The sequence below is a fragment of the Rissa tridactyla genome, chromosome 1 (assembly GCF_028500815.1).
Source record: "Rissa tridactyla isolate bRisTri1 chromosome 1, bRisTri1.patW.cur.20221130, whole genome shotgun sequence".
Taxonomy (NCBI): Eukaryota; Metazoa; Chordata; class Aves; order Charadriiformes; family Laridae; genus Rissa; species Rissa tridactyla.
The window spans coordinates 82,175,388-82,190,032 of record NC_071466.1 but is presented as its reverse complement, the minus strand read 5'-3'; the positions used below and the strand labels follow the sequence as shown (position 1 = coordinate 82,190,032).

The following is a 14,645-nucleotide window of genomic DNA, read 5'->3' as shown; positions in this document are numbered from 1 at the left end:
TCAACAAATTAAAAAGTAAATTACATTAACTACATAAAATTACAGAAGCTCTTATATTGAAAAGGACAAAACTCAACCCAAAAAGTAAAAAAAAAAAACCAAAACAACAGCAAAGTTAAGCTACAATGAAAGAGAGCTGAATGCATACAATTGGTAGCATTAACAATACCTTCTGAAAAAAAATCAGAAAATATTTGGTGTGTTTCAATCAATTCTATAATCATATTCCTAGGGGTCTAATTCATGTGTGTATATAAAAGGGCACAAGAAGAGTTAAGCTTGTTTTGTGACTGTAAAAAGCACCAGATAGATATCCTTGGAAACTAATCCCCACAATATGAACAGGCACTGCCTGTGCTTGGATTCTCTGTCCTACCCAGTCAGCAAAGCTCAACCCTGTCTGTGGAGAACGCTCAGGAAGAGGATAATTTTGCCTTGATCTCTCTGTTGAGACCGTGGTTTAAATTTTACTTCTAAAAGCAACCAAAAACTGAACAGAATAGATTAAAAAAAAGACAAAAAAATGAAGATTATATCATTTTTGAAGTCTGAATGCATCCCTCAGCCACATATGGTACCTCCTCAGTTGGTCTCACCACGCTCAGTCAGATGTACAAGCACAGTATTCATCCACTCCTGACTTTGCCTCATTTCAGCAAGCACATCGTTAAAGGGTGCTGCAACTCTGTCTTCTCCCAAAACCTGACATCCAGCCTGGCACAGTCCTACATATATTTTGCTGGCTTTGCATCACCTCGGATGCTGCTGACTGAAGCCTGAAACCTGAGCATATCCTAGTTCAGGGTTTAAGAGCATATTCAACACACTCCAGCACCCTTCTCCAACCTCAGAGTGACTCCTTTTTTCTGCAAAGCTACTTTTCAGACTACCTTAAGACTAGCTACGTACCTGTATGTACCTGTGCATGCATGCACATAGGGCAATTAGCGTAGTTCATTTTAAACAATACCTGTGAAATTTAACACTGGTCAACAATCCCAACTGAGCCTATGTGCTAACAAAAGTCTTAATACTAATGGGTCTCTGGACACGCGCGTATCCTCTGCCAGTAGCAACTAGACTAAAACCACTGGCGTAGACAACACTGAAACAATCATATGGTTATAACAATTCCTAATTCTAAGTTACCAATATACATGGATTTGCAAAAAATCTGTATTTTTACTTCACTTAATGTCTCCTGTATGTATTTACCGTATGCTGTGAAGGTCAATTCTTTTGGAAGAACATCTTTCCAATGATTTTGCTGTAGGCTACAGGGTTGTGTTCAACTGGCACAAACTCATCAGTGGACACTTCTAAGCACGAAACACAACAGCAGCTATATACATGTTAATCATAACAATGCAACAGCTTCCTTTCAGTGGTGCTATTATAACATGATTATTCTGTTCAGAAACATACATCATAAATAGTTGGTTCACTTTTGAACTATGGAGAATATTCTGCAGAGTGTCCATTCAATGGCAGAGGATTAATAAAGAGCTGATAGTGCTACCCAGTAAAATATAGCAGAAGCGAAAGTTGTGCATCCAGTGCAGTTTGCCGTCTTCAAATAGGAGCACAACAAATGTGTTACTCTGCAGAATGACAAAGGGAATCTATCCACCAAAAGAAAATCCTCTTTGTTTTCTTAAAGATACTGTCAAAGGATATTTCCAAGTATTTTTAACGCCTAAGGGAAAAACATTGCTTCTTTGCTGTATCAATAATTTATTGCCAGTATGGGAAAGTTGTGTTTCAATCAGAAAAAAAAATAAAATCACATTTGATGTTACCACAGCTTTCCACCTAACAAAATTATGATTTTATGTGAGAAAATGCATTCTAAACCCACTACATAGCAGTAAGAGGTTAAACTGTAACTAAGACTTGGGAGATCAAATGAAATTTAGGTCAGTAAATGCAATCGCATTTTGAATGGCAGTGGAGCAATGTATAGAGTGACTGCTACACATTAATGGAGAACACTGCTTTTTAAAAAGCCTTGTTTCACCCTCCAATGGCAAAGAGAGTCAAGAAAACTCAGCACTTAATTAGACAAAAGTATTTTGACTAGTGTGCGCATATATATATATATCGTTATTAGTACTACTCCTCTGTTCACAAATAGGCCACAAGTCATGTCATCTAAACACCAAGAGGCACCATTTTGTCCATGTGTTTAGCTTACTGTGTAACTTCTCATAGCCAATAAGACTCAACACATAAGCCAAACTGTATTTATGCAATGGGCTTAGCTAAAACATTAAAAAAATTGCTTCTTCATGCTACAGTACTATTGCCATTATTTTGTATTGCATAGGGTTTGTCATAGGGTTCTTGGCATAAAATTCCGTTGTAACTTTGTATAAAATTACGACTCTTTACATGCACTCCAATTTAAATAGGACAAGCAGACATGTATTGATTGTCCATACTACAAATAGAGAAGGTCAAGAAATTGGCTTAAACACTGTGATGCCCCTTTTATTGCATAAAGTCAACAAGATAAAAGTGGAAGCCAAACGATCAGATGCGCCTAACCGCAAGCCTCTTTTGCTACCACAGTAATACCCGCAACCCAGAATAAAGAAAGGGACTGGTGGCTGGGACCTGGACAGAGGATTACAGAGGCAATGTACAGACTGCATGTACACCTACCTACTCTTCTCTCCACAAACAGCAAATGAAGAAATCCAATACCTGCTGCTAGAGTCCAATATTTTTACAGCATCAATATCTCTTAAACTAAATACAAATGTGCGCAAGAAAAGCGATACAAGATGCCTGTGCTCCCTAACCTTTAAAAACTGGCGTGTATCCATAGTTAAACTTGCTTTCAGTTAAGCTAGCAGAAGGTATTTTTTTATTTCTATGGAATTACTGGATATCAGTAGCTATCATTTATAAATCTCTATCTAGGATAAGATCTCTACACAAAAACAAAACTGGTAAGAAACGATAACCTTTTCTGATGAGATTGAACACTCCTTATTTGATTCCCCCTAGCTTTTACACTGCCCTAACTTTGGGGGTATTCTTGTGTTTGTAAAACAAAATAGTGTCAGTTATTCTCAAATGAAATTCCATTATATTAATGACCAGACTGCCACAAAAAAAAAAAAGCCTTTAAATAAAGAAAAGAAAAATAACTTAAACCCTGTTTTTCACCTTTGGACGTTTGTTTCAGTATCATTAAAATGACAGATTTCATATTGACAGGAAGGCTGCTATTCCTATGTAAAGTCATAGTTCCAGTGTTTTTGTTTAATTTCAACCAACTTGTCCAAGTAGGCCATTTGGTAGAAACCTATAAATGGCACCCAGGGGGTCTGGGTTTTTGCTGTAAAGAGGTCAGCTATTTCCTCCTAACTAAAAATAGGCAAGAGGCAGGAGGGGAAGAGGGAATGGAGTTTAATTTAGCAGCTGAAAAAGAGTTTACAAAATTACTTCCATCTTGCCTCATAATGAAGATTATGAAAAAAAGGAATCTGCCCTCAAGAGTTATAAAACCTTGATCGTTTTATAGGCAGGCTGGTGTACATAATCTAAAATAATACCAGGCATTAAAAGAGTATATAGTAAAGAGAATGCAGGGTACAGTTCACATGTCGCCAAGGTGAAGGGATACCCACACCCTCTTTGCACAGATTTATGGGCAGCAGCACCGCCAGGTGTTAACAACTCTCCTCCTACCAGCTGAGGTCACACTGTTGTCCCGCTGATAAGCCACTACAATCAGCTGCTGTTCCCCTGAGTCAGTTTTTTCCACCATTTACCCTCTTGGCTTTTTGTCTCCCTCACTTACTTACTCACAACCTTTTCAGGGCAAGAACCGTTGTCTACAATATTCCCCAAATGGCCCCAATTTGAATGGGGGCCCCTTGGCACTACTAAAATATAAACATCGGTTCAATACCAACTACATCATGAATTCTAGCACTGGACTCTAAAAGAAGCCAACAGAAAATAGCAAGAGCTAATGGCACTGAAGCACTCACCCACCCGCCATCTACAGCGATCGCCAGGCTAAAGGCCTGGGATGGTTTTTCCAGCCTCCACAACAAGCCGAATTCAGCATATAGCTAGATCTGAAGCGTATCACACTGCTGACTTATCTCAGCTACCGAGAAACAACATCCCTTCCATGCTGAAGGACATTCTCTACTCCTTCCAAGTTTACGGATGTAGGCCTTTAATGACTGCTACTGCCAGAGGAATATCCATTCAGGAACCTCTTCCAGGAAGCACAGCGCATTAGACACGTCAAGTGGACAACACGTCAACTTCTGGTCCCACTGCTGTGGAAATGGGAAAAGTCCGTCTGTAAATCAACGGGAAGACCAAAACCAGACAAACTAGCAGAGCAGAAGCCTGACAATGCCAGGCGCAGACATCCTTCCCTATCAAGGATTTAATTTATTTTTGCCCTTTCGACACTCTTATTGTGGAGCACAGAGGATACTTGCCACCCGCTAAGGGAAGAGCAAGCAGCATAACTTGCAGCAGTGGCATGGCAGAGGACATTGGAGTTATCTTACTTAATCGGGTGGGGGAAGGGCAGAGGATGTATTCAGATGACAACTTATCTGCACAGGGTTGGGGGTCTTTTTTTTGTCCTATGAGACCTGGACAGCTGTGTCGTTGCCAGTGTTTACACGTACGTGTAATTTTTAACTCTCTTTGCTTCTGAAAAAAACAACCTTGGTTGTTTGCTTAGCTCACGGAAGGTGTTAAACTGAGATGACTTCAGCAACTCTGCTCAAACCTCCACCGTTTTTAGTGTTATTGCATGTAGTCCAAGAAAGATTTAATGTATTTTTAATGTGATAGCATCCTCCCCCTCTCGCTTTCCTTTTTCCTCCCACCCCCTCTACAAACGCTCTGTGGGAAAGCTTCCCTTTTTTACTATCACTGTCGTTGAGATGTTGCAATTATTATCTGTAATTGTTTTGCTGGGTTTTTTTAAAGAAAAAAAAAAACAAACAAAAAAACCCCAAACCAACACCGAAACACACTAGGACAATCCTGCTCTCTTGCCAACAACATCTGCTATCACAGAATGAATATATTTGCTTCAAAACCTGCCCGGTGTCTCTGTGTTTGACAGTACCCTAACTGTAGGATGAGAAGAGGCCTAAATTCAGCATGTGCAGCCACATGGTGAGCAAGGTATATTATGTTAAATCTTGTACACGCCACACAAGCGGTGTCAGTTAAAGGATGGCTAATAAGTGGGCTAAGAAAGAAAGATCTGACATTGTATTTGTCACGAGGAAAGACCTTGTATTTATTACCTACAATCAGATTTCCCTCTGGCACAATATATTTGTTTTCATACTATTAGCCTAAAACACCAGTCTTGAAATTTTAATTTTACACTCCATTTTATTCAAATCATCACTTGAGGAGCGCTCTTTTCAATGGATTATTTCAGTTTTCTACAACATTATGCTTCAATATTTTCCTTTTTTTCGTGAAACACTCAATGAGCTCCACCAAACAGACCACTTCCCCTCCCCCACCCACACACACATATACACTTCGAGACTTGTGCGTCGAGAAAGGAAAAACGCCGTACAAGTCCTCGTGGAGAACCGCAAGAGACATGTTAAGACAACATAAAGGAAAGCCTTTATTCAGCCTAAACACCGACTTTGAGAAATTAACATGCAAGCCTAACTTTCAGGGTGTGGCTTTGTGTTTTTTCCCCTTTTTGTGCCGCGCAGGATGTCTATTCGAGAACCCAACAACATATAATTAAATAGGTCAAGGGTCACTCGCTTTACATCACACCACACCGACCCTGAGCCGCGCACCGCACCATCACACCGACCCCCGAGATCTCACCGGACTCCCCCAAAACGGGGCACTGATGACAGCGGTGGAGGGAAAGGTGTCCTCCACCGGTCGTGTGTGTATGTCCCCACCACCACCCCGTTCCCCCGCAGGGACTGCACCGGGGCTTGGGCACACCGTCCTGCAACAAACTGCTGTGCAACAGGTCTGCAGCCCCGCTGCAGCCCCGCACCGCCCGACCGCCAGCCCCCCACCTCCGGCACCCAGCACCCCCCTCCAGCCCACCTCCTCCACCCCCCAGCCCCCTCCCCCCGCCGGGGGCTCCACCGGCGGCACCATCAGCAACGGAGCTAGCAGCAGCATAGGGCAGCGGTGGGGAGGGGGGTATGGGGGGCGAGGGGGGGACACGCACACACCACTAACTTGTTTACCTACTTGGAAGTAAACTTCGCTGTGCGGGAGCGACCGGCCCCTCCGCCCGCTGCTGATTCAAGCCCTGGCGATGAATGGGCTCCCCTCCCCCACCCGGGCTCTGCAAACTCCACACTCCAGCGTGAATACCTCGCATTTCCCACCCCCCCAACCCAAGCATTTCTCTTTTTTTTTTTTTTTAAAAAATACATTAAAACACTATCTGAGAAGTAGGGAGCCGCTCCAGAAACTGCTCCCCCCTCTCCCCTCCCTGCCCCCCCCCGGGGGGTCGGTCTGCTCAGGGCCAGAGGAAAGCACACCCACCACCCAGACGGCAGCCCTGCACACATCTCCCCCTCCTTCCCCCCCCCCCCAAAAAAAAAAAAAATTAAATAAGAAACAGACACTAAAAACGCACAGGTTCAAAAAAAAAACTTCGTCATAACAGGCAGCGCCTGAGCGACCCCCACCACCCCCGGGTGGGTCAGGGGAGGCTGCGAGGGGACGTGGGTAGCGGCGGGCCCCGGCCGCCGGCTCCGGAGGTGGTGGGGGGGGGTGTGGGGGGAAGGGAAGGACGTTTGTCACCCCGGCGCAAGTGAGGAAAAAAAAAAAATAAAAAAAAAAGAGGAAAAAAAAAATCCCAAAACAGTAAGGTCCCCAGGATGAATAATCCGCCTCGGAAACTCACCTCACGCAGCGGGCGTCCAAGGCGCAGCTCCCGCTCCGGCGGATGGGGGGGGGGGGGGGGAAAGGGGGGGGAAGCCTCAACTTCGGCGGGTGGCGCTGGCGGAGACTTTCCCCTCACTTGCCGCGCATGGTGCAACTCCGCTTCCCCCGGGGTCCCGGCCAGCCTGCGCCCAGACGGTAAATCCCCCCTCGCCGCCGCCGCACACGCCTCCTCCCCCCCACCCCCCCCCCCGCCCCGCTCCCCGCGTACGGGCGGCACAAGGAAGTCCCGGAGAGTGGGAAGGGGAAAGCGTAAAGTTTTGGGGGCAGAATGGCGGTCGGGGGGTGCCGCCGCTCGGCCCCGGCTCTGTGAGAACTCGGGGGGGGGGGAGGGGGGAGAGGGGGGTTGGGGACGGGACGTCGGTTGAAGCGGGGCCGTTGCGGGCGCGCGGCGGCGGCGGTTAGCGGCGCGCTGAGGGGAGCGGGCCGCGCCCGGGGCCCGGCCGCCGCCGCCGCCGCCACCACCACCAGCGCCGGGCGGGAGGGGAGGGCGGGGAACGGACGGGGAGGGGGTGGACAGCGGGGGGCGAGCGAGGAGGGCGTGGGGGGCGAAGCTTGTCCCGCCGCGCCCTCCCCTCACCCCCGCGCGGCTCCCACGCACACGGGGCGGGTGTCCCCGCCACCGCCCCGCGGGTGCCCTCGGGTGACTCCCGGCCCACTCGCCTCCGCGCGTCGTTATGGGTCTTGTTGCGCTTCAACACACACACCACCCCCCCACACACACCCCCGAGCGCCACCCGTGACAGAAACACGGTGACGAGCCCAGCGCGCGCACATACACATGCGCCCTCCCCCACGCACGCAGGGGACAGCCTCGCCCTCGCGCCGGCCCGGGGGCACGCGCTGCCCACCCCCCACCCACCCACGCGCGGCGCCCGCCGCGGGCCCGGCCGTTGGCGGCGGTTATTGCCGCCTTCGTTATTATTATTACTATTATTATTATTGTCATCATCATCATGACGTTCGGGGCCGGTGGGGGTGCAGCAGGCCCGGCCCTGCAGAGGCCGCATTGTCTGAGGCCCGGCGCGGAGGAACGCGTCGCTATCGCGATTATTATCATTGTCATTATTATTAATTATTATCATCGTTTTTATTATGACGTGTGGTCCCGACACACCGAAGCGGGCAGGGCGCCACGGCCCGCGCTCCGCTGGCGGGGCTGGGGGGGGGGGGGGAGGGGTGGTGTGGGGGAGGGGCAGCACCCGCCGGCGCTCGCGCTCCCCCTACCCCCACCCCCCCACGCTCCGCCGGTGACGCCGCGGCCGCGCGCGGGGTGACGGCGGGCTGACGCGGCCCCCGCCGCCGTGAATCAGCAGGAACGGGGCGTTATTGCCTGCCGGCCGGCCGGGAGCGTTGCGGCTCCTCAGCCTCCCGCTGTGTCCCCGTGTACCCAACCCCCACCCCCCTCCCCCTCCACGGGCGGCGGCAGCGCGCGCGGCCCCGCGCCGGGCGGATGATGCAACGCGTCCCGGCCCCACGTGCTGCCTTCCCCTCCCCCCGCCCCGGCGGCGGGCTCCCGGGCGTGGGGGGTTTGGTGGTGGTGGTGGTGGTGGTGGGGCTGGGGGAGGGGGGGGGGGGGGGGCGGGTGTTGGGTTGGTTGGTTGGTTGGTTGGTTGGGTTTTTTTTTTCCGCCTGGAGGGTCACCCGGCGGCTGATTGATTCTCCTTTCGCCCTGCCCCGTCACTCGGCGCTTGGAAAGTAAATAACAAGCTGACATCATTACCGCGCTCCCGCGGCGCCCCGCCGCGCCGCTACCGCACACCCGCCAGTAGCCGCGCACGCCGAAAAATAGATAAAAGTCTCCCGCCGCGCCGGCACCCACACGAAACACACGGTGCCCCCCTTCCCCCCTCCACGTCCCCGTCCCCCCCCCCCCCCCGGCTCGTACCCCCCCCCCCCGGCTCGTACCTCCGCCACGCCGGAGCGGGGCCCGGCCCGTCGCAGGGGGGACCGCCGAGCTTTTTTATGGCGACCTCCCCCCCCCGGCCCCACGGCTAATGTCACGAAAATAATAAGATTATCTGGATGTTGCCTGGGTGTCTGCCTCGGGGGGGGGGGGGGGAGGGGGGCGTTGTATGGGGGGGATGTGTCTCATCTTGGTGACAGCCACACTCACGAGGCCCCGAAACTCAGGTTTATTTATTAATTAATTAAATTATTCCAAATGACCTTTCCACTTTTTTTTTTTTTTTCCTTTTTCAGTCTTTTTTTGACATTACAGGGAATTTTGTGCTCGTTATACGTTTAAGCCCAAAGCCTAGGGGTGGATGCGCTGTCACCGAGGGCTCTTACAGAGACTTATGACGTCACCCAAGGCAGCCCGACCAAGATGATGGCTGCACGCATCCGTCTAACTGTTGAAAGGGGAACTCTCGAAACGTTGGGAAACGGTTTTTGCAGGCTCGTGTGATGTGTCCTCGTGTTCAGAGCCTAGAGATCGCGGTGAGCAAGGCCATCAGCGCTTGGACAGACGTACAAGCGAACGTCTCCCCTGCTAAGTAAGCTCCCATTCGACTTACTGTTTTTTTTTCAGAAGCAGAACCTACATTAGATTTTTATTACTTAATGACGTAAACAAATAAAACTCCCTCCAGATTTATAGTGAGGCGGCATTGAATTTTTTTTTTTAGTTCCTGCGCTTTTCGTTTGTTTGCTTTTTTAAAAAAAAGTCCCGTGGGCTTACAAATGAGGCAAACCCATCAGAAAATGGTCCCACGTCAAGACTTGGGTAGCTTCCCAGGCTCGGTTGCCCGGCAAGGAGGCTTGGACCATTCCCACTCCTTCTGTCTTCTGCAGGGAGGGATGAAGCTTTGGTAAAACCAAGTGAAGCTTTCACCCCCTCCATTCGCCCTGGTCTTTGCCGCTCAGCCTGGCGAGGCTTGCTCCGTGCTGATAGCCATGTGGTTGCCACACGTGAGGTCTGCCTGGCCAGGAAGCAGCGGAGCAGGGGGATGTCCTCAGCAGCAGGTGAGGGGCGGCAGGACAGGCCTGTCCTGGCGCAGACATCCAAGCCCTGTCTTTGGTTTGTCATGCTCATCTGGCACTGCCTGGACGCTCTGGCCGTATTCCTACTACAGCGCCCGAACCTCTGGCTCGGGAAGCCACCACGGTCCCTGCTGGGCCACCACCCGGCCAGCTTGTCCCAGCCAGAACCCGGCCATGCATTCTTCTGCCAAGCAGGCTGGGAGACGGAGCTGGGCAAGGAAAGATGGGGTGGTGGGGAACGGAAGGTATTGTGATGGTGGGGAAATTACATTGCAACCGCACACGGACACAGTGAAGTGACTTTCACTCTTTTTAAACCGGGCACAACCTGCACAGTGTAAGCCCTGCAGGACAAGCGGAAGAGGGCAGTTCGGAACGGCCACAGCTGCCTACCTCTCCTCGCTTTCTGGACCTACGGCCAGTCCGACCGTCTGTCGGTAGCCCTGTCTGAGCAGTGGCAACAGCAGGCACGGTCTCAGCTATGCCGGGAGGCCAGGCAGGCTGTGGCTAGCCCCCAGGGAGACGAGGTTAAATATTGATGTAATGCTTGCCGAGAACTTAAAATGAAGTCTATCAAGGAAGGCGTTTTTTCAAGCTGTGCTTGGCTAAGGGGAGCAGCACAGAAACCATGAGAAAGAGTTGGGGGTTTTCCAATTAAAAATAAAAAATACCCCAACTATAAAGTGATGGTAGAGTAAAAGACAGAAGAATGAATCGCTGCTCCGGCTATTACAATAATTTTGGCCTTTGCGTAATGGAAGACCCCAAAGCGACCACGTATAAAAGAAATCACCAGGTTTTCAAGAGTCTTGTTTTTTTCGGTTTCATAACTCATGACGCAGCGACGGTGATCAGTGTCAGTGCTGTGACCCTGCAGCTCCAAACGAAGGAAGCCAGAGCTGTGGTTTCTTACCCTCATTAAAATGGAAACCCAAACCTGAAACAATCAAAGTCAAGGGCTAGCAGGGCTGGCCTACTGTGGAGATAATGGGATCATAAGACAAAATATTTTGCATTTTAAAAGATGAAAGCTTTTGTTATTTTTCTAGTGCTTCATCATCGTCTATTGTGTTGGTAACTGTTTCTAACTGTGTTTTTCCCCCACACAGTGTTTTTCTGTTCTCCGACTATGCAGATAAAAGTAAGTTCTCTTGAATAAATGAAACATACAAAAATAAATAATCGGTTCTGCTTTTGTGTAGCTGCGGTTAAATAATTCTCCTCACAAAAAAAAGTCTGAAATACGGATTAATTATTTACTCCTGTTATGAACTATAAAAAATGTGGATCTGCTAATCTGCCAAGTTTTTAAGAGAATTAATTTACAAACTTTTCATACAATAGTGAAAACCGAACTGGTGTTTTAACTCGACTGGGTGCCTCAAGACTATTTGGATACAGCTGCAGTACGCAATTCTTATGTTGAAATATGTAGATAGTCTATAAACTGAAATGTGACATGGTTCTGCAACACTTAGAAATACGCCTAGCTTTCCTATTATGAGTTGTCTCACCAGACAATTTGTGGTAGGAAAGTAAAGAATTTTAGCACATTGTTGTTGTTGTTGTTGTTGTTGTTATTTAGCACATCTATGGCAGCAAACTTTGGTTTCTGTTTTGCGAGCGTCTTTACAGTATTTGATATTTTTCAGAGAAATGTTCTCATAGACTCAATCATGTGAGCAACGGCTCCGCAGCATCAAAAAAAGGTTTCTCATTTAGCCACTTGTTAATACAAGGAAATTCTGGTTGACTAAGATATTTTCAGGAATTGAGACCATCACTGGTATTTTTTTTCTTCAAATATTACTTCATTGATATCTTTGGACCTGACTGAAAGCTTTTGCTTAATTCACGAGCACTTGTGCCAGCAGACCTCTTGAGTAAAACAAGATTATCAAAAATCAATAACCAGAGTGGGAGACCTCGTCTCGAAGTTTTTGGAAAGCAAAACTGTAAAAAATGTTTTGATTTTGCAAAGCGAGCATGGTCTCATCCTTTTTCTATCCTCTCTACCCTTTTTCTCTCCATAGTTTGCTTCATGTGACTTGTAATACCTGCGCTTTCTAGTGATGTTTTTTCATCCACCTTTTTGAGATGAGAAGATCTAGATTCCTTGGGCCCTAATAGGCATTCAGTCTAATCTAATAGGAATCCAGTAATTTCTGATAAGCATTTTGATGCTACTACACTGTTGCAGAGGTTGCAAACTGGGATGTACTATTCATAGTTTCTTCCCTGAGCCATTATACAATCAATGCAGATCTCCCGCTGCTTGGGGACACTGTGTTTTAGGTAAGCGTTAATGCCAAGTGTATTTTTGCTTCTTTATATAAGATGATAAGAATGTATTCAGTGATTCTTCCAAAGTGCAGTTGCAAAAATCTAAATAACTTAGGGAAAGACTCCGATTTACTGTATGGAAGATATTGTGTAGTATGTGGAACATGTGTAATTGTTATTACTTAAGGTAAAATAAATCAGAAACTTTGATGTATGTAATCTACACTCCTCTGATCTATTTAGTGGGCTGACACGAAGGGCTGAGCTAGCTATATGGGTCCCTTAGGATCTTCAGATGGAACAGAGATTTTTTTATGTTGCTCTAATTTACTCTTAGAGACAGATTGGCCTCCTGCCAGTCTGGGATAGAAAGAAGAGGGAGGTGATCATCTCTTTCCTTGTCTTCCCTCATCCATGCAATGTTGCATCTCCCCAGCTGTGCTGAATTAGTGCCTGGTACAGCTTATGATTTCAAGCCTTTTTTTCCTCCCATGAAAGATTTTAGAAGATAAAATGGTTCTACCTAAGAGCTTGCTGCAGAGAGTGAAACACCTAGAGAATTAGAGGGATCGGATCTCCTGCGGAGAAGCCAGACTTACACTGAGGTTGTGCTATGTATGTGAGACATGTTAGCCGGGCATCATCTCCCTTAGGTGCTCAGGTATTCTGGAGGTATACGAGTCCTGAGTGTTGTGACAGTGCTGTCGGATGTCTCCCCTTGTCCTCTGAGGGTAACCTTACCTTCTGAGGTGAGGCCAGCAGCAGGAGCAGCCTCGCTAGTACACTTCTCAAAGTGGCTAAAGTGAGGTGGGAACCGGGAGCCTTCCCTTGGAGAAGACCTAATCATGGAATCACAGAATGGTTTGGGTTGGAAGGGACCTTAAAGATCACCTACTTCCAACCCCCCTGCCATGGGCAGGGACACCTCCCACCAGACCAGGCTGCTCAAAGCCCCATCCAGCCTGGCCTTGAACACTTCCAGGGACGGGGCATCCACAACTGCCCTGGGCAACCTGTTCCAATGCCTCACCACCATCACAGTAAAGAGTTTCTTCCTCATACCTAAATCTAAACCTATCCTCTTTCAGTTTAAAACTGTTACCCCCCTGTCCTATTGCTACACTCCCTCATAAAGAGTCCCTCCTCATCTTTCCTGTAGGCCCCAAATCTTCCTGAAGAGTTCTTGTCAATACAGACTATAGGAAGAGCCCAGTGGGAACTTTGCCAGGACAGCCTCAAGGAGATCCCAGTCCCTCGCACAAGGAGCACACACGCAGAGCAAGCCAACAAGAATTTCATGGAACAAGACGTGTCTCTGTCTAGATAAGCAAGTAGCTCAGCACAGGTGGGTAGGATGAAACAGTGGTTATAGGGACCAAACATCTGCATCGCACCAACAGCAGCCTCCAGATGCCTCTTGGGGCTGGGGGTGCCCAGCCCCAGGCTGGTCCCACAGACTGCCTGGCCGTGGTTGGCTGGAGCACCTTGGACACGCTCCTGGGGTGCACCATCTGGGTTAGTGTCAGCCAAAGGCAATGCAGTTCTCAAGCTCCGAAGCTGCTCTGCTCTGTGTACCAAAGCACAGCGCCGGGGGAGAGTCAGGAGATTCATTTCAGAAGTGCACTCCTGATTCAGACTAAGGCTGGTGTAGAGGCAGCCTGTGATAGTTCCCTGTCTCCATCGACATTGCGTAGTATAATATTTCACACTTTTAAAGGTTCCTCTTAATTCAGTGGGATTACTCAGGATTTAAAGCATGATTCACTGTTGGAAAATGCAAGACATATGGATTGCTTCCCTTGCCAAATGCAAAATTTTTGGTTCAAGAATTCTAAAATGGCTTTACACAATCTCCGGGGCTACTGAAGCGCGCAAGGTATGCTGTATCATTTCTAGATGCGAGCTGCCGTTTGGGGGAACAATGAATAGAGGGGTGAAGGTTTCTAAAGAAACTCATACACGTGGTGCTAATGCTGGCAGAAAACTGCCCTGACTGGGAGCGCCTCGTGTGGTGCCACGGCCAAAAGAGCTGCTGTGATTACTGGCAATGCAAAAAGGGACGCGTAAGGAAGGAGAACAGGGGTTAAGCTACCTCTCTGCTTGGCATTGGTGGTGTGGCTACTACTAAAGCGGTCCCATTCAATTATCTGCACTTCAAGAAGGACGATAATAAATTGGAGGGACTACAGAGAAGGTACTGATAGCAACGAAAGGACTGGAAAATGGCTTACTTTTAAAGATAGCGATCTCTTTAACTTATCAGTGAAGAAGTAACTCAACCCTCTAGAAGAGCCATCCTGTGGGAAAAGAGCTAGCAGAGGACTCATCAATTTATCACGCAAATGTAGGGAGATCTACACCTCGAAGTCAGAGACAAAGCAGCAGGTTTTTAAGGACAGAGAAAATTAACTGGTGAAAAAAACGGTGTGGATAGTCTT

General features: G+C 48.3%; 1 protein-coding gene and 1 long non-coding RNA gene across 3 annotated transcripts in view; one reads left to right on the top strand and one right to left on the bottom strand.

Moving 5' to 3' along the window:
- TBL1X (transducin beta like 1 X-linked) overlaps positions 1-6,983 on the bottom strand; it is a 201,529-nt gene extending 194,546 nt beyond the window's left edge. Inside the window, exon 1 of one of the 2 annotated variants that reach the window (XM_054211006.1) lies at positions 6,902-6,983. The gene's annotated coding sequence lies outside the window, so the exon portion shown is untranslated. The remainder of the gene's footprint in view (positions 1-6,901) is intronic. The other variant, XM_054211034.1, reaches the window with a different exon arrangement.
- LOC128913450 (uncharacterized) lies at positions 6,978-12,417 on the top strand. The gene is made up of 2 exons (XR_008467956.1): positions 6,978-7,077; positions 9,142-12,417. It is a non-coding gene; the product is annotated as an uncharacterized LOC128913450 (long non-coding RNA).
- The last annotated feature ends 2,228 nt before the right edge of the window (positions 12,418-14,645 follow it).